General features: G+C 32.5%; 1 pseudogene; it reads right to left on the bottom strand.

Annotated features, from left to right (window-relative positions):
• Window positions 1-17,161: 17,161 nt before the first annotated feature.
• LOC149251715 (L-type lectin-domain containing receptor kinase VIII.1-like) lies at window positions 17,162-25,736 on the bottom strand (annotated as a pseudogene).
• Window positions 25,737-26,019: the final 283 nt, after the last annotated feature.

Genomic DNA, 26,019 nt, shown 5'->3' with positions numbered 1-26,019 from the left:
AAATTCATTACAACACTGCTCTCAGAATGGCCTGTCATATGTCACAGTTTCACATTGGAAGTACTAATCTTCAATAAACTTCTTGCAATCCAGCTTTTGTTGAGGCGCAAGCTGAACAGTACACGCGTACCTTCAAAAGACATTTCATTAACAAGATAGTTGTTTAATTGTGAGAAGTTTTTGCTTTTTTCTCCATAACTTTTTAAGTGAATTTTTATTGAAATTCAAAAAGAATTTTTTTGGAATCTTAAATTTTAGTAATGTGATTGGTAGAGACAGAGTGTTTCTAAGGTTTTTTTAAATGTGCTGAATTTATTTATATATAAAAAATACATTTTCAATAATTTAAATTTTCTCAAAAATGTAAAAAATAAAAAATTTAATAATTAGATTATTTTCCAAATAATTAGCATGTCACCATTGGTAAAAGTAAGATAAATTTACAGCATCATACTCTGATAATAATGGTCCAATTTTAACATTTTGATATTTTATGAGAGGATAAACCAATTTCAAAGCTGTCAAGTAAGAGTATTGGTAGTCAGAGTTTATCATGTTACTTGAAGGAATTGAATCTTTATGAGATAATCACCAAAAAATGTATTGTTGGATTTGGAAGAAAAAGAAAAAACTTATAATACTTGGACTATTTTGGAGATAGGCATGTCATTATTGGTAAAAATAAGATAAATTTACAGTATCATATCCTAATAACAATGGACCAAATTTAACAATTTTGATATTTTATGAAATCATGAACTACATAAAATATTAAAAATATAAATAATAATAATTTTTTCAATATGGACCATAAATAAAATATTTCAATGTCCACAACAAATAAATGATTTCATGTTTTTGAAATAAAGAGATTTGGAGTATACTTGATTTCTACAAATAACATTTAGAAAATAATTAATAACAAACAATTATTTTAATATGAGAATAAAAAATTATATGTATAATGAGAGTGTAGATTACTTTGGATTTATCATCCAAGGAGAAGGATAAAATTCCTTTTAATTTCAGATTTATCATGGACAAGACCAATCAAATGTTTTGGTCAGATTGTTTCCATAGACATAGTGACCATTTAGTGTTTTTGAATCACATTAAAAAAATAAAAACCATAATAATCATAAATATTTTAATATGGACTATAAATGAAATATTTCAATGTCCACAACAAATAAACCATTTTATGTTTTTGAAATCAAAGAGATTTGAAATATACTTATATCAACAAATAACATTTAAAAACTAATTAATAACCAGAAAAATTCAATAATATATATATATATATATATATATATATATATATATATATATATATAAATATAAATAAATAAAGAGAGAATGATATACACATAGTGTAGATTACTCTGGATATATCATACAATGAGAGAGATAAAGTTTTTTTTTAATTTCATATTTATCATGCACTAGAGCAATCAAGGGGTTTTATAGCCGTGGATATGAGATAGTCTAATAATTTTTGTGAACATAAGGGCCACCACATTAAAAAAATAATAATAATAAGTATTTCAATATAGACCATAAATAAACTATTTCAATGTTCACAATAATAAACCATTTCATTTTTTAGAAATCAAAGAGATTTGGAGTAGACTTGATTTGTACAAATAACATTTAAAAAATAATTAATAACAAAAAGATATTTCAATATTAAAATAAAAAATTATATCGAAAGAGAGGATGACATATATGTAGGTATATATACACACTAATGTAGATTATTGAATCTATCATACAATGAGAGGCATAAAGTTCTTTTTAATTTAAGATTTATAATGCATAAGAGCGATCAAATGGCTTTATGTATAAACTTTTATTAATTTAAAAATATTTCAAAAAAGGTTCATTGCATCAAAAGATTTGGTCTCTTTAAATCTAAAATTAAAATAAACTTGATATTTATAAATATAGAAGTATAGATCCATCTTAAGCAAGCATCTAGCATGCTCCTAGAGGGATCAGATCTCTTCAAATGAAAACATATTTGAGAGTGCAAATTTTGAAAAAAATAAATCATCCCTTGACAAGTCCCAGTTACATAACTTAAACTTGTAAGTCCGAAAAATCTTAGTTAATTTTCAAGGAAAATTGAAACCAAAATATAAAAGAGTGAAATTACTTCAAACCTTTAAACCATAAAGAATTATTTTTTTCAATTGCTTTATATGATATATACACATAATTGTTTTAAACAATATATAATATATTCATAGCTGATATTAAAATATTTTACACAATATGTGTATTGAGACATTCTATTGTAAAGTATATTTTATACACTAAAATGGTTTTTTTTGTTATTAATATATTTTTAAATATATGTTAATACTACTTATTCTTATATACTAAAAATAGTTTATTAGTGGTTTACATTGAAATTTTTACCTATTATGAATATTTTTAAATGTCACATTAATTTTATTTTTAAAATTGAATGACTTCTTATTCTTATTATTAAGTACTTGATATTTTTTATTTTATTTTGAATTTTCAAAAACAAATTCTTTGGACATTGAATATTTTATTATATACAACACTACATGTCCCTCTCTTATTGTTTGTATTATAAAGTACTTGATATTTTTTATTTTCGTTTTAGTTTTCAATTACTTTTTTTCTTCGCACATTGAATATTTTATTATATAGAAATAAAAATATTTTCTTTTAATTTTTTTTTTTATATAAAATAGATATATGTGAAGTCGATATTAACATAAATTACTTAACATAGATTTTCAAATAGTTTATTTAAATTATGTGTTGAAATATTTTTGAAAAATATGAAGTTTAAACTTTTTTTTAATTATTTTATCTAATGTTGATATGAAATTTTACTACACGGTGCAAATTGAAATATTTTATTTTTGACTCAGAATGAGTGGAATATTTTTACCGCATTGCGTTGTTATATGAATAACAAGTCTACTAAACATAGTAAGGTTGGGGAGGTTGGAATTAATGATATTTTATAATAATAATAATTATTATCCAATTTTAAGGTCACAACCAAGCCATAGAGCAAATAGGTGTATGAGACCCCCTTTTTGTGGGACATATTTGTGAGTGAAAATGAGTGAAATATTTTTACCACGTTGGGTTGTCATATGAATAACAAATCTACTAAACATAGTAAGGTTGGGGAGGTTGGAATTAATGATATTTTATACTTATTATTATCCAATTTTAAGGTCATAGCCAAGCCATACACCAAATTAGTTTATGAGACCCCTTGTTTGTGGGACAAGAGACCCACCTCCCCACAAGGTTGGGAAGGTTGGAATTAATAATATTTTATAATTATGATTACTAGCAATTGCACCAAATGTTGCAAAGGAAACGTCATAAGGTATAACTAACTATTATATTTCTCAACAAAAACATAATTATTATCTTTATCATTTTTTACTGTAACATATTGCTATTTTATCTTGTCTACGTACATATTTCTATTTTATCTTGTCTACATGTAGGAAAGCTCAGTTTTCCCATATATTCCTTCATCCTTCCATTCATTTACAAGAAAATCAATCATTTCCTGACAGAGCACACTATGTGACACATCTATACTCCTTCAAACTCTTTTGAATTGCATGCTTCGAAAAGAAAATAAAATAATAATTTGAGTAGACTTACATGAAGAGCGAATAAGATCTTCTCTAGGATCTTATTCCAGTATGGGGTTTAATTACCCTATATGAATAATCCTCCAACCTAGAAATATTTATAAAATATTAGAATGAATATTTATAAAATGAATTAATTTAAAAATTGGTAAGCTTGGTAGCCAAAAGTAATTTGTCAGTTTAAAACAGTAACAAAAATTAATTTGTCAGTTTAAAACAGTAACAAGAACTCTGGCTCAGTATATTCACATAAAAAAAACTACATATGAATGCACAAGTGATAAATACATCTAGAATGTGAAGCCTTCTAAGACAACACAACTAACTCTTGGGATAATATGAAAAAACAATTTGTCCCATAGACTATCTTTAGCCTAGTGAAAGTTAAAATAATTTAATTTTCTTTCTTTCTTTTAATTTACCACCATTTTAACTTTTTGTACTTAGCAATTCCTTTTTTTTTAATATTCTTGCTTACAGCCACATTCCCAATAGGTAACTTGCATGTACAGGTAACTTGCATGTGTCTTGATTTTTGCAAGAAATTAGGGTTGCCACCATTTTGACTTTTTGTGCTCTGTATTTCCATTTCTGTCAATATTTTTTGCTTGCAACCATGTTCACCAATAGTTAACTCCCTCATGTCTTGGAGTAAGTTGCTTGCAACCATGTTCGCCAATAGTTAACTCCCTCATGTCTTGGAGTAAGTTGATTGCAACCATGTTCACCAATAGTTAACTCCCTCATGTCTTGGAGTAAGTTGCTTGCAACCATGTTCACCAATAGTTAACTCCCTCATGTCTTGGAGTAAGATTTATCCCAGACAACTCGATTTTATGCAAACCAAGAATCGAACTACACCTAACCAACCCTGCAATAAGTTTTGGATTTCACTAGAACTTAGGAGGCCTAATTTTAACTTATACTAATAGAAATTCAACGTTTGTTTCTGCGAAGCAAGTATCGAAGTATGCCTTCTTAATCTGGAGTAAGTAGGGTGGTTTGGTTTATTTGCAACTAAGTCCAATCATTTTTGAACATATGGTCTTATAAGTTGGTTGTGTAGGGTTTAGTTCTTATTAGATTATTGGTAAGTATGCCTTCTTAATCTAGAGTAAGTAGGGTGGTTTGGTTTATTTGCAACTAAGTCCAATCATTTTTTGATGGTTTACTAACAATACATATAGTCTTATAAGTTGGTTGTGTAGGGTTTAGTTCTTATTAGATTATTGGTTTAAATTCGAAGAAAAAGGAGTTGAGAGTAAGAGTTTTTTCATGGTTTACTAACAATACGTATAGTCTTATAAGTTGGTTGTGTAGGGTTTAGTTCTTATTAGATTATTGGTTTAAATTCGAGGAAAAAGGAGTTGAGAGTAAGAGTCATGACCGGAATAAAAATTGTCCCATATGACAGAACTTTACACAATCTTAATTAATAACATCTCCACATCGACAAATAGTTTTTCCCTCCTACATTAAAACACAAATGTAATTGAAAAAAAAACATTTAAAACTTTCTACTGTGTATTACTTGGTAAACTTTTATGGTCAAAATAATTGTTACACATTAATCTTAGTGTTAAATATGGTAAAATTCTTAATTCTTAATTTCTCTCAAACATTTTTTTTATTTTCCAAAAATATTAAAAAAAAACCCTTCATTCTGTGAGGAGGTTTATATTTCCCATTTAAACGTTGTAGGCATGTCAAAAAAAACCATGAATTAAAAAATCCATCCATTCCAATCTCTTAGTCGACTCTCCATGTTTCCAAAAATATTTAAAAAAAACCCTCATTCTATGAGGAGGCTTATATTTCCCTTTAAGCATTGTAGGCATGTCCAGGCTTATATTTCCCTTTAAGCATTGTAGGCATGTCCAATATAACAAAAACCGAGAATTAAAAAATCCATCCATTCCAATCTCTTAGTCGCTCTGCATGTGGGTGTGGGTTCGTTGGTCAGTAGGATTGGACCCCTTTTTTAATTATTTTAATTATTCTTATTGTTATTAATTACATGCTATAAGGAATTTTAAAAAAATTTAAAGTTTTTTTTATTTTTTATATTTTTTAAAATTGTAATGTAGTGTTTTGATGAATATTGTATAGGATTTATCTTTAACAAAATATTCGTGAAATGTGAAAAATGAAATTGTAACCTTTACTCTTTTTCTAAGACATTGCAAGAGTTGATTCATTTTTGAATGACCAAAAAGCATTAAATTAACAATACAAATACCATTGATAAAGTGCTTCCGTGCAGAAACATTGCATAATTTCCATGCCTTGCAGCGGATCATATCAAACAACATGGTCCTCTTTTCACTAGAGATAGGCCCTAACCCGTCATGGTATACTACTGCCTTTTCAAAGCAGACAGGCCCATCACCATATTCCAAGGAATCTACTTCTACACTACAACCCAGAGAAACATGCACGATGTGTGAAATCTAGGAACCCATTGCCTTTACAATCTATCCCCAATGATAAAGTACAAATCTTTCTGGCACTGTACATTAATTTTCCTTATTCCAATTTACAAAACCTATCAATTTTGGCATAGCAACCTATCAATTTTGTCAAGCTATGCTAGGGATTTACATTTGTCAGATACAAATGTTAGACCAAGGAGCAGAATCTCATAGAAATTTTGTGAAATATACGTTATCGTTGTCAAGCTTCATATGACTGTATTTATTTAGTTTATAAAACCTATTAAGGAAAATAATCATTCACCACACATGGAAATCCTGAATAAAATAAAATAAAAATAGCAGATCATTCATTTAGCATTATATTCATAAAACATATAAGGAAAATTTATCAGACTGTTCATCCAACTAGGAGTACACCAACAGTACATGTATTGATTTCTGAAAATACAAAGCATTAAAATTTTTGTATTAATTTTATCAAAGCAATGCTTGAAGCAAGAAACGACGTTTTGAGAAGAATTTAACTACCACCAATGCTAGGTACAAACATACTGATTCGAGACAGTTAAAGTGAAATATCATCCTTTTGTTTGGTTGAAATGCCTGAAATGCACTTCGCTGCTTAAAGTGAAAGATCGGCCTTTTGTTTGGTTGGTTTGCATGTTGGAATAAGCATTTACATATTAATTTTTTGAAATCAAACCTTGAAGCAAGAAAGGAATTTTAAAGAAAGAAGAAATTAGGAAATAAAATAAAGAAAAATTACCATCAATGCCCTGAACGAAGATATTGATTGAAGAAGGTTAAAGCAAAAGGTCCGCATTTCGTTTCTCTGAAATAACAGTTAAAGTAAAATATTATTTTTTCGCCTAAATTGCTCTGTGTCGTTGTAACAAACATTTTATCTCACTTCCATTTTCTTAAGAAAGGAATTCTCCAAAATATAAAACTTGCCATCAGAATTGGTTGCGTTACTGTTGGTCATTTTATCTCCATCAAAACTGCATGGCGTCTTTCACTACTTCAAAATTGCCTGACGTCTTTCACTCATTTTATCTCCATCAAAACTGCATGGCATCTTTCACTACTTCAAAATTGCCTGACGTCTTTCACTGAGAGTTTTTGCTATTGACTGCAATTTGGATTTCAGCAAACCAAAAGAACTGCGGTCCAAGTACTGTGATAGAGAGCTCATAGTGTTTCCCAACCTTCAATTGATGATGCAAACCAGAAGCGAAGCCAAAACTGTTATGGAGGATCAAATTTGCACTGGTCAGGCGGTTAGGGAGTTGCAACTACCTCAGCATAATCGAATGACTCAACATGGCTCAATCGTCTAACATATCATCTAATGGTGCAAACTAATGACACGTAGGCAGAGAGAAAAGTTTATTTTAGAGGAACCCCTCACGACGTAATTATTATCCAATTATAAGGTCATAGCCAAACCATACACCAAATTAGTGTATGAGACGAGGGTTGGAATTTCAAATCTTTTTTGCTCATCAAATGAAAATTTGATGATGGTTTTGAAAATTTTCATGCCTTTCATTTTACGTTTTATCTAACTTTGTGAGTGTAAATTTTTCTTTATGGAAATTCTCTTTGAAACTACTCTTATATTTCAACTTTCATTAATCATTTTCTAAAAAAATTCATACTAACATTTTTTAATAAAAAAATTTATTTCATATACATTTTTAATAATGTACATTTTTTTATAATCATTAACCTTTAAAGGTTAAATGAATTTCCAGATGAAATAGTTGAAAATAATTAATATTATTTTGTATTAATGGAGAAATGGTTACACAAGTTGTAACGTATCTCCTTAGTTTAGGATTTGTTCCTAGAGTTTAGGAGTTTGGTTGCAACTTCCTGAGTTCTAGTAATGTACTTAATGATGTAATTGCTCATTTGATTTAAGCAGAGTGTACGGAGAGAGGTATCTTTGTTTGAGTGCAGTCTCCAGGTGCAGTACTCACCTGTGAGCTGCAACTCCTTCTTTTTCAATTCAAGTCTGATTTTTATCTTGGTATCAAAGCACAAAGTAGGCATAGCCTTATTTTTTTTTTTAGGATGCATCATTGATTACAGAACTGTAGTGGCGGTGGAGTGTACAGAAGCATCCGTAGAATCAGGTGGACCGTAGTAACACCTAAAGACAGGTCTCAGATGACTGATCATCTCTGAGCGGAAAATAGTGTTGGCGCAGTTTCGTCACGAACAGTTGCATCATTTTTTAGCGGAACGAAGGGTTGGCGCGATTTATTAAGAAACGATAGCGCCATTTGGCGTGGTTTTGAGAGATATAGTCGCGCCAGAAAGTGCTATTGGCGTGGAAAATCAAGCCTGAATCACGCCAATTTTGTAAGACGTGTTGATTTTGTTTTCGGCGCGGGTATTTCGCTATCGAGAAGCGCCAACCTCTTTCTCTTTGGAAAATCTGCAATTTTTTTTGCAGATCGGCCTTGACCGGTGGTGGCACTTTGAAATTTCTGATCTACTCGGTGGCAGCAGATCGTATTTTCCCAGTGGTGGCGCATTGGAGTTCCTGATCTACTCAGTGGCAGCAAATTGGATTTGCCCGGTGGTGGCGCATTGGAGTTCCTGATCTACTCGGTGGCAGCAGATCGGACTTTCCCGGTGGTGGTGCATTGGAGTTCTGAATCTATTTTGTGGCAGCAAATTGGACTTGCCCAGTGGTGGCTCATTGAAGATACAAATTTTTTTCAGCAAAACAGAGGTTCGGATCTGGTATGTGGTGATTTTTTTTTAGTGTGTCCTGAAAGTGTACAGTTGGATAGACTTATTCATCAAAGGATCAGAAATTTTATCAATCTAATATGAATAACAGTATAGAATCGTATCTCCATGAGTCTGGCAAACTCGATGGATCGAATTTCTCCAACTGGAAATTCAAGATGCAGACTTTACTTGAAAGTGCAAATGCGTGGTTGATCGTTACAGGAAATGAGCTGAGATCAGGATCAACCACACAAGAACAAGATTGGGATAAAAGGGAGACAAAAGCAAAGGTCATATTGAAGATGTCTGTCAAGGACAATGTTACCCCACATATTAGAGATTGTAAATCGGCCGCTGACATTTGGACGACGATCCAAAACCTTTACCAGACGCAGATTACAAACCGTGTCTTGTCACTCAAAGGCAAGCTGTTTGCATTGAAGATGGAGGAGAATAAGTCCACTGTTGGATTCATTGCTAGAGTCAAAGACCTGAAGGACAGATTGGGAGATATCAGAGAGAAAGTTTTCGATTCAGATCTGGGCACGATCACGTTAAACGGAATGACTAATGAATACCACACATTTATTACAGAGCTGTTAGCAAGGGAGAAAGCCCCTTCATTTGAAGAGCTGACAGGGATTCTAATACAGGAAGAGGAGAGACGACAAAATTTGAAATCACAGGGAAATGAGCTTGCTCTGATGGCAAAAAGGAGACAGTATAAAGGGAAGTAGCATCAGCAACCGCAGCAGCAAGGAGCCAACACATTTCAGAAGAGACCGTTTAAAGGTATGTCTGCTAATAATTTTCCCAACAAAAAATGTTTTTACTGTGGAAAACCTGGACATCAGATTAAAGATTGTTATAAGAGGCAGGCAGACGAAGGAAGAAACAAACAGAGAAAACATAAGGGTTACTTTGTTAAGGAAGAAGAGGATCATAGCCACGAACTTCGACTATTTATAGTCGATTGTGCTCTTTCAGCTTCAAAGGGAGATGAGGACGACATATGGTATGTTGACTCGGGCGCATCCTCACATATGACTGGTAAGAAGGATTGGTTTGAATTTCTTGAAGAAACTTCATGTGGGTCAAAAATCTATTTAGGAGATGATAGTGGACATGAGATCAAAGGATATGGTGACATTCCCGTAAAATTACCTAGCGGATACATTAGACACCCTAAAAATGTATTGTATGTTCGAGGAATTAAGAAAAATTTGGTCTCTGTCTCAATGATTACAAATCAGGACATGCAAGTTCAATTATTTAAGACTAATTGTGTCATTAAGGATATCCAGATGGAAACAGTTGCAACAGGAGTGCGCATGGGGAACCTATACAGAATAGATGTGAAGAGTATGCCACGCAAGCAATGGTTGCATATGGATCGACAACCGAAAATCTCTGGCATCAGAGATTCAGCCATCTTAATCTGCAAGACCTCATCCTACTTCAGAGAAAAGGTATGGTCGATGGATTCCCTGTTTTCAATAAAATTAAGCTGGATTGTGATGGATGTGCATTAGGGAAAATGCATAGAGAAGAGTTCCCTTTGCATGTTAATAGAAAGGAAAGCGATATTTTAGAACTAGTGCATACAGACATCTGTGGACCTATGCAAACCAGGTCATTAGGAGGAGCATATTACTTTCTCTTATTTACAGATGATTTCACTAGATTTTCATGGATATACTTTCTGAGTAAAAAGAGTCAAGCTTTTCAGTATTTTAAAGATTTTAAATCCATGGTAGAAAACCAGACAAGAAAAAGGATAAAAATTCTCCGCTCAGATCAAGGGGGAGAATATAGGTTGGGAGTGTTCATGGATTTTTGCAAGCATCATGGGATTGTGCAACAGTTTACAGTGCCCCACACCTCACAGCATAATGGAGTGGCAGAACGGAAGAACAAGACTCTTGTGGAGTGCGCATGGAGCATGCTTCAAGGTAAGGGTCTATTAAATGGTCTTTGGGCAGAAGCTATTAACACTGCTGTGTATTTAAAGAATAGGAGTCCTACTAGATATCTAGGCTTCAAAAACCTTTTTGAAGCATTGTTTGGATTCAAACCCATGGTGAGTCATTTAAGAATATTTGGGTCAAAAGCTTATGATCATATACCTAAGGCAGATAGGAAGAAGTTAGATCCTAAAGCCCTGAAATGTATTTGTTGGATATGGCACTGAGTTCAAGGCATATAAGTTATTTAATCCTGTGACTCACAAGGTTTTTGCAAGCAGAGATGTCACATTTCATGAACAGGTTGAAGAAGGAAAGAATGACTCTAACAGTGATTAGCACATTCCATTGCTATTGGAAGAAAACAATGAGGAAGATGAAGAGCAGGAGGAGAAACAAGAAGAAGAAGTAACATACAATGTAATCAATGAAGATGCAAGCCCAAAAAAGGCTGAAATAGACAGAATTGAGGTAAGTCCCCTACCAAGGAGATCAAGTAGGAAGACTCGATTATCTTCTAAATTGAAAGGCTATGCATTAATGTCAAAGATTTTAAACATTGTAGAACCTGCAAATTATGAGGAAGCAAGTAAATCTGATGCATGGAGGGCTGCAATGTATGAGGAAATAGAATCAATAAACAGAAACCATACTTGGGATTTCATTGAATTGCCTGAAGGTAAAACCCCCATAGGATGCAAACGGTTGTATAAGCCAAAAATAAATGCAGATGGGAGTATAGAGAAACTTAAAGCTAGAATGGTAGCAAAGGGTCACTCACAGAAAGAGGGAATAGATTTCGATGACACCTTTGATCCTGTAGCCAAATTAAACATCATTAGAATGCTAATTTCCTTAGCAACAAAACACAAATGGCAGCTACACCAGCTAGATGTCAAGTTTGCATTTCTGAATGGTGACTTGAAGGAAGAAATTTATTTAGTACAGCTTGAAGGTTTTGTGAAAAAGGGGCAGGAACATCTTGTGTGTAAATTGAAAAAGGCACTTTATGGTTTAAAACAGGCACCCAGGTCGTGGTATGAGAAAATTGACTCATTTTTTGTTCAGCATGGCTTTCATAGGAGCTTGAATGATCCAAATATGTATACCAAGTTTAATAAACAGAGGAAAATTATTTTGATTTCGTTGTATGTAGATGATATGATCATAACAGGGAATGCTAACAATTTGATCAAAGAAATCAAACAACAGATGTCACAAGTGTTTGAGATGAAAGATCTCGGAAACCTTCATTATTGCTTGGGATTGGAGGTATGGAAAGACTCTGGACAAACTTTTCTTACTCAAGGGAAGTATGCCAGAAGCTTGCTAGAAAGGTTCAGAATGCAGCAGTGCAGATCAGCAGCAACACCATTACAGCAGAACTTAAAGTTGAGCAGTGACAACAGTACTAAAGAGGTGGATGCTACCATGTAGAGACAGCTAGTTATAAGTTTGATATATCTGACTACAACTAGACCAAATTTGGCATATTCTGTTAGTCTGTTGAGCCAGTTCATGTCAAAACCACTCGAAAGTCACTGGGTCGCAGCAAAAAGTGTGTTGAGGTATCTTAGTGGTACTAGTAATTATGGCATTTTGTACACTGACACTTCTGATGTTATTCTAGTAGGTTTTTCAGATTCCGATTGGGCAGGTAACTTGGATGATCGAAGATCTATCACAGGTTATGCATTCAGCATTGGATCCGGGGTCATAGCATGGAGCAGCAAAAAGCAGCACACTATAGCTCTATCTTCATGTGAAGCTGAGTACCAAGCATTGTGTGCAGCCACATGTGAAGCTATCTGGTTGAGAAGACTTCTCAACGATGCAGGAGAAGAGCAGAAAGAATCAACTATTATCAAAACTAAAAACCAGAGTACCATCAAGCTTGCATACAATCCAGTCTTTCATAAAAATACCAAGCATATCAATACTCGGGTTCATTTTGTTCAAGAGAAACAAAAGTCAAAAGAGATATGTGTTGAATATTGTAAAACTTGTGATAACATGGCTGATATTTTTACTAAGCCTCTTGGGCGTGTAAAGTTTGAATTGTTTAGAGGGATGCTAGGAGTTCAGGATAATCCTTTCTCCATTAAGGGGGGGAGTTGAAAATAATTAATATTATTTTGTATTAATGGAGAAATGGTTACACAAGTTGTAACGTATCTCCTTAGTTTAGGATTTGTTCCTAGAGTTTAGGAGTTTGGTTGCAACTTCCTGAGTTCTAGTAATGTACTTAATGATGTAATTGCTCATTTGATGTAAGCAGAGTGTACGGAGAGAGTTCTATTTGTTTTGAGTGTAGTCTCCAGGTGCAGTACTCACCTGTGAGCTGCAGCTCCTTCTTTTTCAATTCAAGTCTGATTTTTAGACCAGCACTTCAAATTTGAAAGTTGCTCACCATATGTTCTAAAGAATCCCAAGACACAATATTTTTTAGATTTTTACAACTCAAAATTACAATTTCAAGAAATACCTACCCAATTTAAAGAAAAATTAACAAAAATAAATAAAACATGAATAGGAAAAAAAAACTCTTACTACTCCTTTAAATTGCTAAATTAACATACTTAAAAAGTCATGAATAAATAAAAAATCAACATCAAACTTTTTATATTAAATCTCATCACATCACAATAAAATAAATATATTTTGTGTATACAATTGTTTAATAAAGAATTCAGGATGGGGCATGGAAAAAAGCTTTTGTCCACTTTATTTTATTTGCCCTATTTTATGAGAAATATAAAGGCATGTTCACAACAAAATTAACTTAACCTTTGAAATTTAAATGACCATTTATTTTTAGATTTTATTTTATTCGCCCCATCTTATAATAAATATAAACCCATGTACATAATAAATTTAAGTTAATATTCAAAATTGAATTGACCATTTATCTAAACCTTTATTCAGGCAACATGTGTCTCTTTTATATTTGTATTATACAAGTTTTGCATTGTACATTTATTTAGGGAACCATTTATTTCTGCATAGGATGATAAATATAAGAAGTTTTGTTCTTCTTAAATTCAAGATCCAAGGTTAAGAAGGAGAACTAGAATTTTAACCACATTACAACATAAAGCAACTGTAAAGTTCAGAAGAGACTCTGTTTCAAATTAGTTAGATAATTTATACTATGAATGTTGTAGAATCCAGATAATGTTGAAACAAAACACCATAATAAAGAGATCAGAATAACTCATGAAATTATAACTTAAAAAAAAACAAAAAAACTATTGTACTAGTGAAAATCGCTCTGAGATTGGAAGCATTGATTCCTTGAGTAATTTCTTCAGTAGTGGAGTCCGATCCAAACCAACCTTTCCCGTTACAAGAGAAAGAAGTCACATCATTGAATTAAACCCTTCGGTGAACAACAACAAATCCTTTGTGAAAATATGATTTTATTAAGAAATTGTAGCTATAATACGAGCATTGTATATATCAATCTCAAATTCACATCAACGCCCTCCCAATGAACGAAACAAAATATGGTCATGAAATATATGGTCTGGAAGAGATGAAGGATACATGAGATGAATGAATATGCTACATGCCTGCCATGAACGGAATTCACAAAACAATAATCTTTACTTTCCCAACAAATTCTCCTCTTCTTCAATATTCCCAGTTTACTGAAATAGATGGTCCTTTGCAAACACTTAAGAATTTCTATATATAAAAAGTCCAGACCACAACCACCAACACCTTTTCTTTCCCAGCCCTGTGGCCTTGTATCCATTTAGGCTTTCGCAAAATTTAATGTAAAGAAACACTAATTTACTTTGGGGGCTAAATACCTTCATAATATCTTCGCTAAGAGCATGCTATAACTGAATTTTTATTACCAAGGTTCAATCTCACCATTTTCGAAGACTTTTTCTATCATATTATGAAACTGAGATTCAGAATCTCGAAATGGGAACTTAGCATGGTCACTCCTGGAAGGTAGGCAAGAAAATAAATTATTATCAGAATGGTATTATATATGTTCTATAGTGATATTTAATTAATTAGTACCCACTATGTGCTTCAACAGGTACCATAAATTATGACCGGTTAAATTTGAGTTCGAACACAGGTTATCCATCTATGAGCCTTGTCAAACTTTACATTGAAAAGGATTTATCACCAGTCAAATACGTTCTAAAACATGAAATATGTCCTATCAAATTCCAGGCCTATATGAGACCCCTTGTTTGTGGGACAAGGGACCCAACTCCTTGCAAGGATTTTACTGTTAAGTCTACAAAGGCATACATACTCTACCCCCTATGGTTTTGAACCTAACCTCTTAAGAGGAAACACATGCTCTTAACCGTGAGACCCCTTGTTTGTGGGACAAGGGACCCACCTCCACCCAAGGTTGGCGAGGTTGGAATTAATACTAGCATTTGCATCATATGTTGCAAAGGAAACACTGTAAGGCATAAATTCAAGAAGAATCATGACATATAAAAAATCATTAGATCCCATTGTCATTCTTTCTGTGTGTTCATAGAAAATACCATTGTAGGAAAAGAAGGTAGAAGATACAAACATTTTAATAAAGTTGAGGTGTTCATAGAAAATACCATTGTAGGAAAAGAAAGTAGAAGATACACACATTTTAATAAGGTTGAGGGTTTCAGAATCGACCAACTTGGATATTAATTTTAAGGCTTTAGGAACAAGAATTCACTATTTTTCAGCCAACAAAACATCAATACATGCTATTTTTTTAATCAAACTTAATCACAATTATTCAACCCACAAAGCATCGAAAATTAAGTCATGTTTTTCAACTACGAAATAACTAAATTAATTATCAACATTGTATGAAAGAAGAGAAGCGACACATGCATGACTTTCAACTTGCTTATTATGTACCCTAAGAAATAGAATAAATACCCTTCGTATCCTCATGGCATTGTCATCATTTAATGATACATCATGAGTATATATATATATATATATATATAAATATTTTAGAACATGCCTCCCGCTATTTCATACGTAGCATCTACTCAAATGATCTATTCAACCTAGGATTCACCTATAAAAGCCGAACACTTTACATTAAAAAACTGCGCGAGAAAGTTCGCAGCCAGAAAATAATATGTTAGAACATGCATCACTCTAAAGCTGAAGACATTCATTTTTTTTTAGGCTTTTACCATGAATAAATACTCAGGAGCAAGGTACCCCATTGTTCCTATTGTTAAAGTTGGATCAAGGCTCTTATTGTGCTCTATAAGCCGAGCAAGCCCAAAATCTCCTAGCCTTGCATTACATTCTTCGTAATAGATAGAATCGACTTCCCAATAATATTGTAAATTTCTGATCACATACAGGAACCTGGGAAATCTTTTTGTGATTACTGTTCCTGCAATCTTTGAAATTCCTCTGGAAGACCAGTGATCGCAAAACAAATGGGACAACATTTCCTCACCAGCATAATTTCCATTGTGTACAGGATTTATACCCACAAAATGGAATGTATACCATTATTTACATGTGAAATTGGAAGGGCAGTTAATCCTAAAAAAAAATTACTTATAGGAAGAATATTGTGTTCCAGTCAAATCCTTTTCCTCAAAGTCGGAACAATCCTTTCACAGACCTCAGAAATTTTTTGCATCACGGAAAATTTTCAAGAAATAATTTGCTGCGAAAAAAATGCAAATATGGTCTTAGCTATGAATAATTTTTAGTTTCACTCAAATACTAATGGAAAGAAGCACAATCCAGTAGGCAAAGTCTCTATATTTTTTCACATCATGTTCCAAAGCATATGTGAATAATATTTTCAGGATCAAACGTATTAAAATCTAATGTGCTTTTCTTGTAGGTGGCATTCAAATCCTCCAATAAAATTCCAAGTTCAACAATTTGTGCATGAAATTGCGTAGCTAATTCAGATGGGTTTATTTTTATTTTTGTTGTACTGTCCTGTTAGAAATGCAACTGAATGTCATTACAAACCTTTTTTCGGAAATTCAACCATTTTTTCATACATAAAATCAAATTTTATTTGTCAAAATGGGAAATGGATCTGTTCAAAAAATTTGTGTGGCACACATATCTGAGAGTCAATGATTTTGGAGACTTTACATCTCTCTTTGGAATCATCAAATGAAGTTGGAATTAGCTGCCCTTAATAAGTCAGCAAGTGAGATTGTATTGAATGGAGAATATCAATGCAGTAATATCATCAAGATTTGACCAACTGGATTCTTAATGCAATTGATGACCCAGTTTCTTGTAATATAAGCACTTCTGTATTCTAGAGAAAGCAAGAAGAGATGACAAGAGGAATGGAAAATGAATTGACTAAACTCTGAAAGATTATCAATCACATTCAAGAATAGTCCTTGATGCTCATTGAGGAACTGGAAACCTGGCTCTGATCACAATCAGAGACAACCTCTTGAAGACTCAGAAGAAGGTTAGAATGAAATGACATGTTAGGCTTGCCCCGAGGAACATGAGGAACTGGAGCTTCTCCACTCAAAATCTGCAATACCTGCATCATTGTCAGTCTAATAACATTCTTCTTATTTCATTCTCATCAAAGTTTCCTCTCAATCTTAAGTCTGAGGCCTCAAGAAGCTTCCCATCTCTATGCAAACCCCAAACCCAATCAACCAAATTTCTCTGTCCAGGTCGCGTATCCACCTCAATAGCTCTTCTTCCATAAGAAACTTCCAAAACCACTGCCCCAATGCTGAAGACATTCATTTTTTCTGAGGCCTCTCTCGTGAATAAATACTTAGGAGCAAGGTACCCCATTGTTCTTGTTGTTAAAGTTGGATTAGGGCTCTTATTATGCTCTATAAGCTGAGCAAGCCCAAAATATCCTAGCCTTGCATTACATTCTTAGTAACAGATAGCACTGACTTCCCAATAATATTGTAAATTTCTAATCACATATAGAAACCTGGGAAATCATTTTTGATTATTGTTCCTGCAATCTTTGAAATTCCTCTAGAAGACTATGGATCACAAAAGAAATGGGACAACATTTCCTCACTAGCATAATTTCCATTATGTATAGGATTGTACCCACAAAATGGAATGTCTACCATTATTTACACCTGAAATTGGAAGGGCCGTTAATCTTGAACAAATTTACTTATAGGAAGAATATTTTGTTCCAGTCGAATCCTTTTCCTCAAAGCTGGAACAATCCTTTCACAGACCTCAGAAATTTTGCGCATCACGGTAAATTGTTAAGTAATATTTTTTTGCGAAAAAAATGCAAATATGGTCTTAGCTATGAATAATTTTTAGTTTCAATCAAGTATTAATGAAAAGAAGTACAATCCAGTAGGCAAAGTCTTTGTAGTTTTGACATCATGTTCTGAAGCATATGTGAATAATATTTTCAAGATCAGACGTATTAAAATCTAATGTGCTTTTCTTGTAGGTGGCATTCAAATCCTCCAATAAAATTCCAAGTTCAACAATTTGTGCATGAAACTACATAGCTAATTCCTGAGAAGTTAAAGGCATCCACTACTGCTGGTGTGGTACATACTCAAAATATACATGCATGTAGATAGGTTTTATTTTTATTTTTGTTGTATTTTCCTATTAGAAAGGCAACTAAATGTCATTACAAACCTTTTTTTTGCAATTCAACCATTTTTTTCATACATAAAATCAAATTTTATTTGTCAAAATGGGAAATGGATCTGTTAAAAATTTTTACGTAGCACACATATATGAGAGTCAGTGATTCTGGAGACTTTACATCTCTCTTTGGAATCATCAAATGAAGGTGGAATTAGTTTCCCTTAATAAGTCAACAGGTGAGACTGTATTGAATGGAGAATATTCACGCAGTAATATCATCAAGCTTTGAGAAACTAGCTTCTTAATGCAATTGGTGACCCAGTTTCTTATAATACATGAACTTCTGTATTCCAAATAAAGCAAGAAGAGATGACAAATTAGGGGAATGAAAAATGAACTGACTAAACTCTAAAACATTATCAATGACATTCAATAATAGTCCTTGATGCTCGTAGAGGAACTCGAAACCTGGTTTTGATCACAATCAGATACAAATCCCTGAAGACTCAGAAGAAGGTTAGAATGAAATGGCATGCTAGGCTTGCGTCGAGGAACATGAGGAACTGGATCTTCTCCAATCAAAATCTGCAATACATGCATCATTGTCGGTCTAGCTCCAGGATCGGGATGTGAACAGAGAATTCCAACCAGCAACATTCTTCTCATTTTGTTCTCATCAAAATTTCCTTTCAATCTTAAGTCTGAGGCTTTAAGAAGCTTCCCATCTCTATGCAAACCCCAAACCCAATTAACCAAATTTCCTCTATCTAGGTCGCGTATCTGCCTCAATAGCTCTTCTTCCACAAGAAACTTTGAAAACAACTGCCCAAAAGCTGAAGACGTCTGTTTTGTCTAAGTTCTTCCCTGGGAATAAATACTCAGGAGCAAGCTACCCCATTGTTCCTGTCGTTAAAGTCACATCAAGGCTCTTATTGTTCTCTATAAGCCGAGCAAGCCCAAAATATCCTAGAATTGAAAGTTCCATCTAACATTATATTATTGGACTTAACATTTCTGTGAACCACCTGTTTCTCCTATCTTCCATGTAAATATGTCAATGCAGATGCAACCCTTCATCACTATCTTGCATTTGTTTTCCCATGACAACATCAGTCCTCCACCTTCTTGAAAAATGATCTTATCTAAGCTACTATTTGACATGTAATCATAGACTAAAAAAATCTCTCCTTTCTCATGACACCATCCTTGTAGATGGATTAGGTTTCGATGACTAAGGCATCCTATAATTGAGAGCTCTGCAAGAAATTCATATTTCCCTTTATTGTTGCAGGTAGATCTCTTCACTGCCACCAAAGCTCCATCATTAGGCAAAATCCCTTTATAAACTATCCCAAATGCACAATGACCCACAACTCTAGCCGCGTTGAATCCTTTGGTAGCATTGTTGAGCTCTTTGTTGTGGAAAGGGTTTACCTCACCCCCTGCTGCTTGCAATCGACGAGGTGAAATCGAAATTGTTCCTGATGACGCGAAGTCGAAACTGTTCGGGAGGAATGGAAGATCCCTTGTGAGCCTCGGTTGCCTACGATCGAAGACGTGAAGTTGAAATCGTTCGAGAGTGATGGGTTAGGGTTTAATAACTCCTTTCCAAACTACCTTTGCATGATCCAATGACTAAATGCCTTCCAATCATCTAACATATAATCTAACGGGGCATGGTGATGACAAATAGACAAGAAGGAAGTTGATTTCAGAGGGAAACACCTTGCGGCGTAAATATTTTATAATTATTATTATTATACAATTTTAAGGTCATAACCAAATTAGTGTATGGAACCCCTTGTTTGTGGGACAAGGGACCCACCTCCGCCCACAGATTTGACTCCTAAGTCTACGAAGGCATATATACTCTACCCCCCTATGGTTTTGGACCTGACCTCTTAACAGGAAACGCATGTTCTTAACCATTAAACCCACTTATGCTTTTAATTCAAACTAACTAAACATACATATTCAATTTTATTTTTTATTATAATTGATATTGTTTTTCTATTTAAAAATATTTTAACTTTACTTTAAGAGAAATGTATCAAATCCACACCCACCACAAATAAAATTACATATGACACTCACACTAAATTGTCAATAAAGCCAAATATGCCTCTCACCCTACTAATAAACCTAAAAATAAAATAAGTTTAAGTAATTAAAAAAAATTGCAAAATAAAAAAGACAAACGAAAAAACAACCCAAAAAAAAATTATAAAATCCGTATTCTTTAAAAATATTAACAGACCTCATGTTTGAAAAACTCAGCCGTTGGAAATGAGTATCTACGTTCTCGGAGGTCGAAGTTCCAATTTAGATTTATAGTATTTTTTCTAATTCTAATATTTTCTCGCGGTGAGAATAGGGATTGAATGTTTTCACGTAAGGCGTAGCACTCGAATTTACAATGACCGGACCTTGGATTTTGAAGTCGATGGCGCTTTAGATAATTAATGTGTCATTAGTTGGAGAGATTTGACGAGAATGAATATTTCACCAAGGATTTGTAATGGTGTCATTAAAAGGAAAAACACAATACTTCAGGTCTTGTCACGGTTATTAAAACGTGCAGGACTCCCAATTTTTGGATTCATTCCATGAATATGGAATTCTCTAAAAATCAGTGTAGATTTATTTTAAGTATAAAAGTAGTATGGATAAAGATGATTATTATTATTTTTTTTTTAATTTGAGAATATAAAATTTGAAAAAAGGATTTGCCTTTTAAATATAGTTTAAAATTTTGCAAAAATGTCAAGATCTTTTTTTGAAATTATGAAGATGAGTTAGAGGTGTGAAAACTGTTAAATTAAATTTGACGAGTCGGTCTATTTTGAAATTCTAACCATGAGTCTCATCCTTCTATAGATCTATCAGGATGAATATTGTGTAATTTTTCATTGTTTAAATTGTATTTTTAAATATTATATGGAGTACATAACCTAAACTTGTAAGTAAGTGAAACTACATTATAAATAATAAATAGATAGGTCACATTAAAATATTTTACATAGCATATGCATTGAGACATTTTATCTATGAACTATATTATGGACATTAAAATGGTTTTTTTTATTAATATATTTTTAAGTATACTTTAATATACTTAATCTTGCATATTTTTTTATAATGACTCACGTTAAACTTTTTAATTATTATGAATATTTTTAACTATCACATTAATTATATATTAAGAATTAAATTAATTACACAACTCTTTTTATTCTTCATAAAACACTAGATAGTTTTTATTTTATTTTCCATTTTTTAAATTATTTTTGTTTTGAACGTTGAATATCTTATTATATACAATATTGCATCCCCTCTTATTATTTTATAATATTTTTATTTTATTTTTAATTTTCAATTACTTTTTTTCCTTTAGATATTGAATATTTTATTACATACAAAAATTAAAAAAAAAAAAAGATTGAAATAAATTAGTTAACCTAAATTTTCAAATAGTTTATTTAAATTTTATCTTGAAATGTTTTTGAAAATGATAAGGTTTAAACATTTTATTCACACTTCTTTTGTTTACATCTAATTACGTTATTTTTTTTTAAGTCGATATGAAATTACATTTTTTTGAATGGCCATGTGGACGTTAAAATATTTTATTTATCACTGAGAGTGAGTGAAATATTTTTACCACATTGGATTGTTAACTATGAACAACAAATCAAGTGACCTTAGTGAGATGGAGGAGGTTGGGATTATTGATGTTTTTAATAATTTTAATTGAGACTCACTAAACATGCATATTGATTTTGGTTTTTTATCATAGTTTATATTGTTTTCTACTTAGAGAATATTTTATTTTCATTTTAAGAGAAACATTTGTCAACTCCACATTGAATGTGGACATAATCACACATGACCCTCATATCCCACTATAAAATTGGTTGTCACACAAATCGAAAATTCAATAAAGTTATATTAATGAAAAACACTACAAAATGCCCATGGGGCATAGAATAGATGGTGATGGGGTTGTGAAGGTCACAAACTCCATGGAAAATCCAGCTATGTTAAGGGTTGGTGTGACCCACTTCGATCTTGAAGTGATTTTGATAACTTAAATGTCCTTGAATCAAGCTTTCTCCAATCACAAATCAAAATTAAAATAATCTTTGAAGAAATCGGACAACTTAACAAAAGACACCTACTGCAAAATAATATATATATATTCTTTAAAAAAAAACCAAACCTAATAACCCGCTAGATTTAGAAAATAATAATTTTATTTGTTTGAGGACAATATATTGAGGATGTTATACCAAACTAATGGAAATGAGTATCCATGTCCTCGGAGGTCAAAGTTTCCATTTAGATTTAAAGGATTTTTTCTAATTCTAATATTTTCTCGCCGTAAGATTAGGGATTGAATGATTGCCGTAAAGCTTAGCTCCCTAATTCAAAAAACCGGACCTTAGATTTTGAAGTGGATGGCCCTTTAGATCTGTCATTAGTTGGAGAGATTCCGCAGGGATTTGTAATGGTGTATCATAAAAACGTCACTGACATTGAAACGTGTAGGACTCCGTTTAACTTTATAATGAATTTGCAAATTTGAGTTAAGCATGGATTTAGCTGGTAGAGAGGGATCAAATTATTTATAGTGTAAATATTTATTTGAGAGCCTAAAATTGTATTTTATTTTTTTCCGTAATTTTGAATGTTATATAATGTGTCTAACTTATGTAAGTTTAAAATAATTGGTTGGATTACAGAAAATTGATAAGGAAAAATATATTTGTAAAATAGTGAAATAACATATTTTAACTATATTTTTTTTTTCAATTGCTTTATATGATATATATATAGTTTTTTTAAATGATATATAAGATATGCATAGTTGACATTAAAATATTTTACATGAACATGTATATTCAGGGATTTTATCTCTGCACTACATTGTCCACATTAAATGGTTTTTTTTAATTAATATATTTTTAAGTATAAGTCAATATTACTCAATCCTACATATTAAAATATTTTATAAATAGCCCATATTGAAATTTTTGAGTTTTATGAATACTTTTAAATGTCTCATTAATTTTATATTGAAAATTGAATGAATGAATGATACATCCTCTTATTATTCTTTTATGAAGTACTTAATATTTTTTACTCTATTTTTTATTTTCAATTCTTTTTCCTTTGTATATTAAATATTTTTTTATATACAACATTGTAGTGCTTTTTTATTATTCTCTTATTATGAAGTATTTATATTTTTTCATTTTATTTTTAATTTCCATTATCTTCCTCCTTTCTACATTGAAAAATTTATTATATACAACATGACAAATTATTATTATTATTATTATTATTATTACTACTACTACAAAGTATTAGATATTTTTTATTTTATTTTTAAATTTTTATTTTTATTTTTCTTTAGATGATGAGATTAACATTTTTTTTATATAACATAGATATATATGAAGTTGAGGTCTGTAACACCCCATGTTACACACAGAAATTTAACATGGGTTATTGTTTTTACTTATTACTTTATTTTTTATTTATGACGTTGTCATCAAATACTCGATCAAGAACATTAAAGAATTATGCTTGGGTGCCAGAACATTTTGTTTTACAATTAATGAATATTAAAAGTTAAATTATTTTGACAAGAACTAAAAGAAACAATTGTTAACCTCTTGAGAGAGCTAAGGTGGTTACTCACATGTCTCCTCAAAAGAGGAATTCAAGGAAGGCCTAAGGGGTTGGAGAATGGAGGAGAGACAAATATCATATTGGTCAAGAGAGCAGAATAATGCCATCAGAAATTCCTTGATCTGGGTGGAATAAACTAGTGGGAGATCTGAGTACAGTCATAAAGGTATGTGACTTGAGTATAGTCCTGAGGCCTCAAGATACCAAATTGTGACAAACCTCATAACTATTGTTTGGAGGAGGAAGAGCTCGAGGGAGCATCTCGACGTAATTGCTAGACTCACGGTTGGGTGGTGAGATCTTCCTGAAGAGGAACTACAAACTACAAGGCAGTGAACAAATAAGAATCCAAACTTTTATGTCTTAATGATTAATAAAACAATGATGCTATTAGTGTTTTAGGCGATTAATAACAGATGAAATATTGTAAATATTATCTCTATGTTAGGTATTTAAGAGTCATATATTATGTGTCTTAGACTAGAACAAAATAGACTATGTACTAGAACAAGGAATTATTACCATTTTGTATGTGCACAACTATAAACTAAACAAATTGCAAATTATATAATGTATGAAAAACATGAATCAAAACTCATAAATCTCCCAAATAGTCACATGAGGGAAAAATGAAACTGTATACATGAAAACTGTGTCGAAAGTCAAGGGTGAAACTAATCATTTCTACCAACATTAACCAACATCATTATGGAATCAATGGTTGAGCTATACACAGTCAATTTCTAGTAGAACAAGTTGTTGCAGCCTCCACATAATCATAACTTAAACAAAAAAATAATCCATGCACAGACTTTGCGGAGATCAGAGATAATCTGAGACAGGCAAACATAACGAGCATAAAAATTCAAATGGAATACACATCATAACCAATGAACCAAGACAACACTAATTTCAACCTTGCCATAGACACAATATTCAACTTTTGAAGAGTTTACCAGCAAAACTATGCAGAAAATCATAAATTAAACTAGCATCAAACCCTCGACTGGGTTAGGTGATCCACCATATATTGAACTATTCCCAAAGGGAATTTTATCTAGCCTCGGTTCAACAAGTATTCAAAATAATACATTAATCAAAAATTACAAGCACAGTTGGCATCCAAGCCACTGCTAAAAACTCATTCAAGCCCTAGGCGTGAGAGCCTCCAAAACATCTCTACCCAAAGGAGCCAGGGAAATGCCTTAGCTGGATAATCTCATACGAAGTAGTGAGGCATATGAAAGGATTTGTGGAAAGACAAAGTCGTCATGGGTTCAACATTAAAACCAACCTGGAAGGTAGCAGAGACCAACGAAGCATGAGTACATTACTCTTGAGACCGAAACAGCAGCAAGGAAGGTTCGGCAAGAGGAGGTACCTGAAATTCAAAATCAAAACGTTGTTAGAAGAAACCCCACTAACAGCAGTAACAAGTGGTAGACAAAACTGAATCGAAATGTTACCTAAGGGATAGTCCTAGAGTTGCGAAGCCCACCTGCACTGATAAGCCATAAACCCATAGTTAGATTCCTCTCATCTGTCTCGGACGAGGACTTAGAACCCCGAACATTGTTAGTGTCACAAACCTTACCCAGGTGACAGCAAACATTGTCGAGTTCACCTCCATCCATGGATAACGAGCAGGCATAAGCAAGAACCATTTGCACAGTTCAACGCGATTTGGTGATAATTCTTGTTTATGCACTCAAAAGAGAAGGATGGAGTGATGTTAACGAGAATCCAACTTGCAGAGAAAAAATGATTGTGTGTAGTACTTGAGGGATGGCACCTATTGTAGCTCACCAACAAGTAGGGTTTGGATAGATAGAGACCCTCACCGCCACAGAGAATAGTTTACCCAGTTGCAAAGAAGGCAAACGGAAGTGCAAAAAAACCAAATGACTATGTTCCCAGCACAGGGCAGGGGAATTGGTTACCTCAACA

The sequence above is a fragment of the Pinus tabuliformis genome, chromosome 7 (genome assembly GCF_031772625.1).
Source record: "Pinus tabuliformis cultivar Carrire ecotype Pingquan chromosome 7, CPIR1, whole genome shotgun sequence".
Lineage (NCBI taxonomy): Eukaryota > Viridiplantae > Streptophyta > Pinopsida > Pinales > Pinaceae > Pinus > Pinus tabuliformis.
This window is presented reverse-complemented; position numbering and strand designations above follow the sequence as displayed.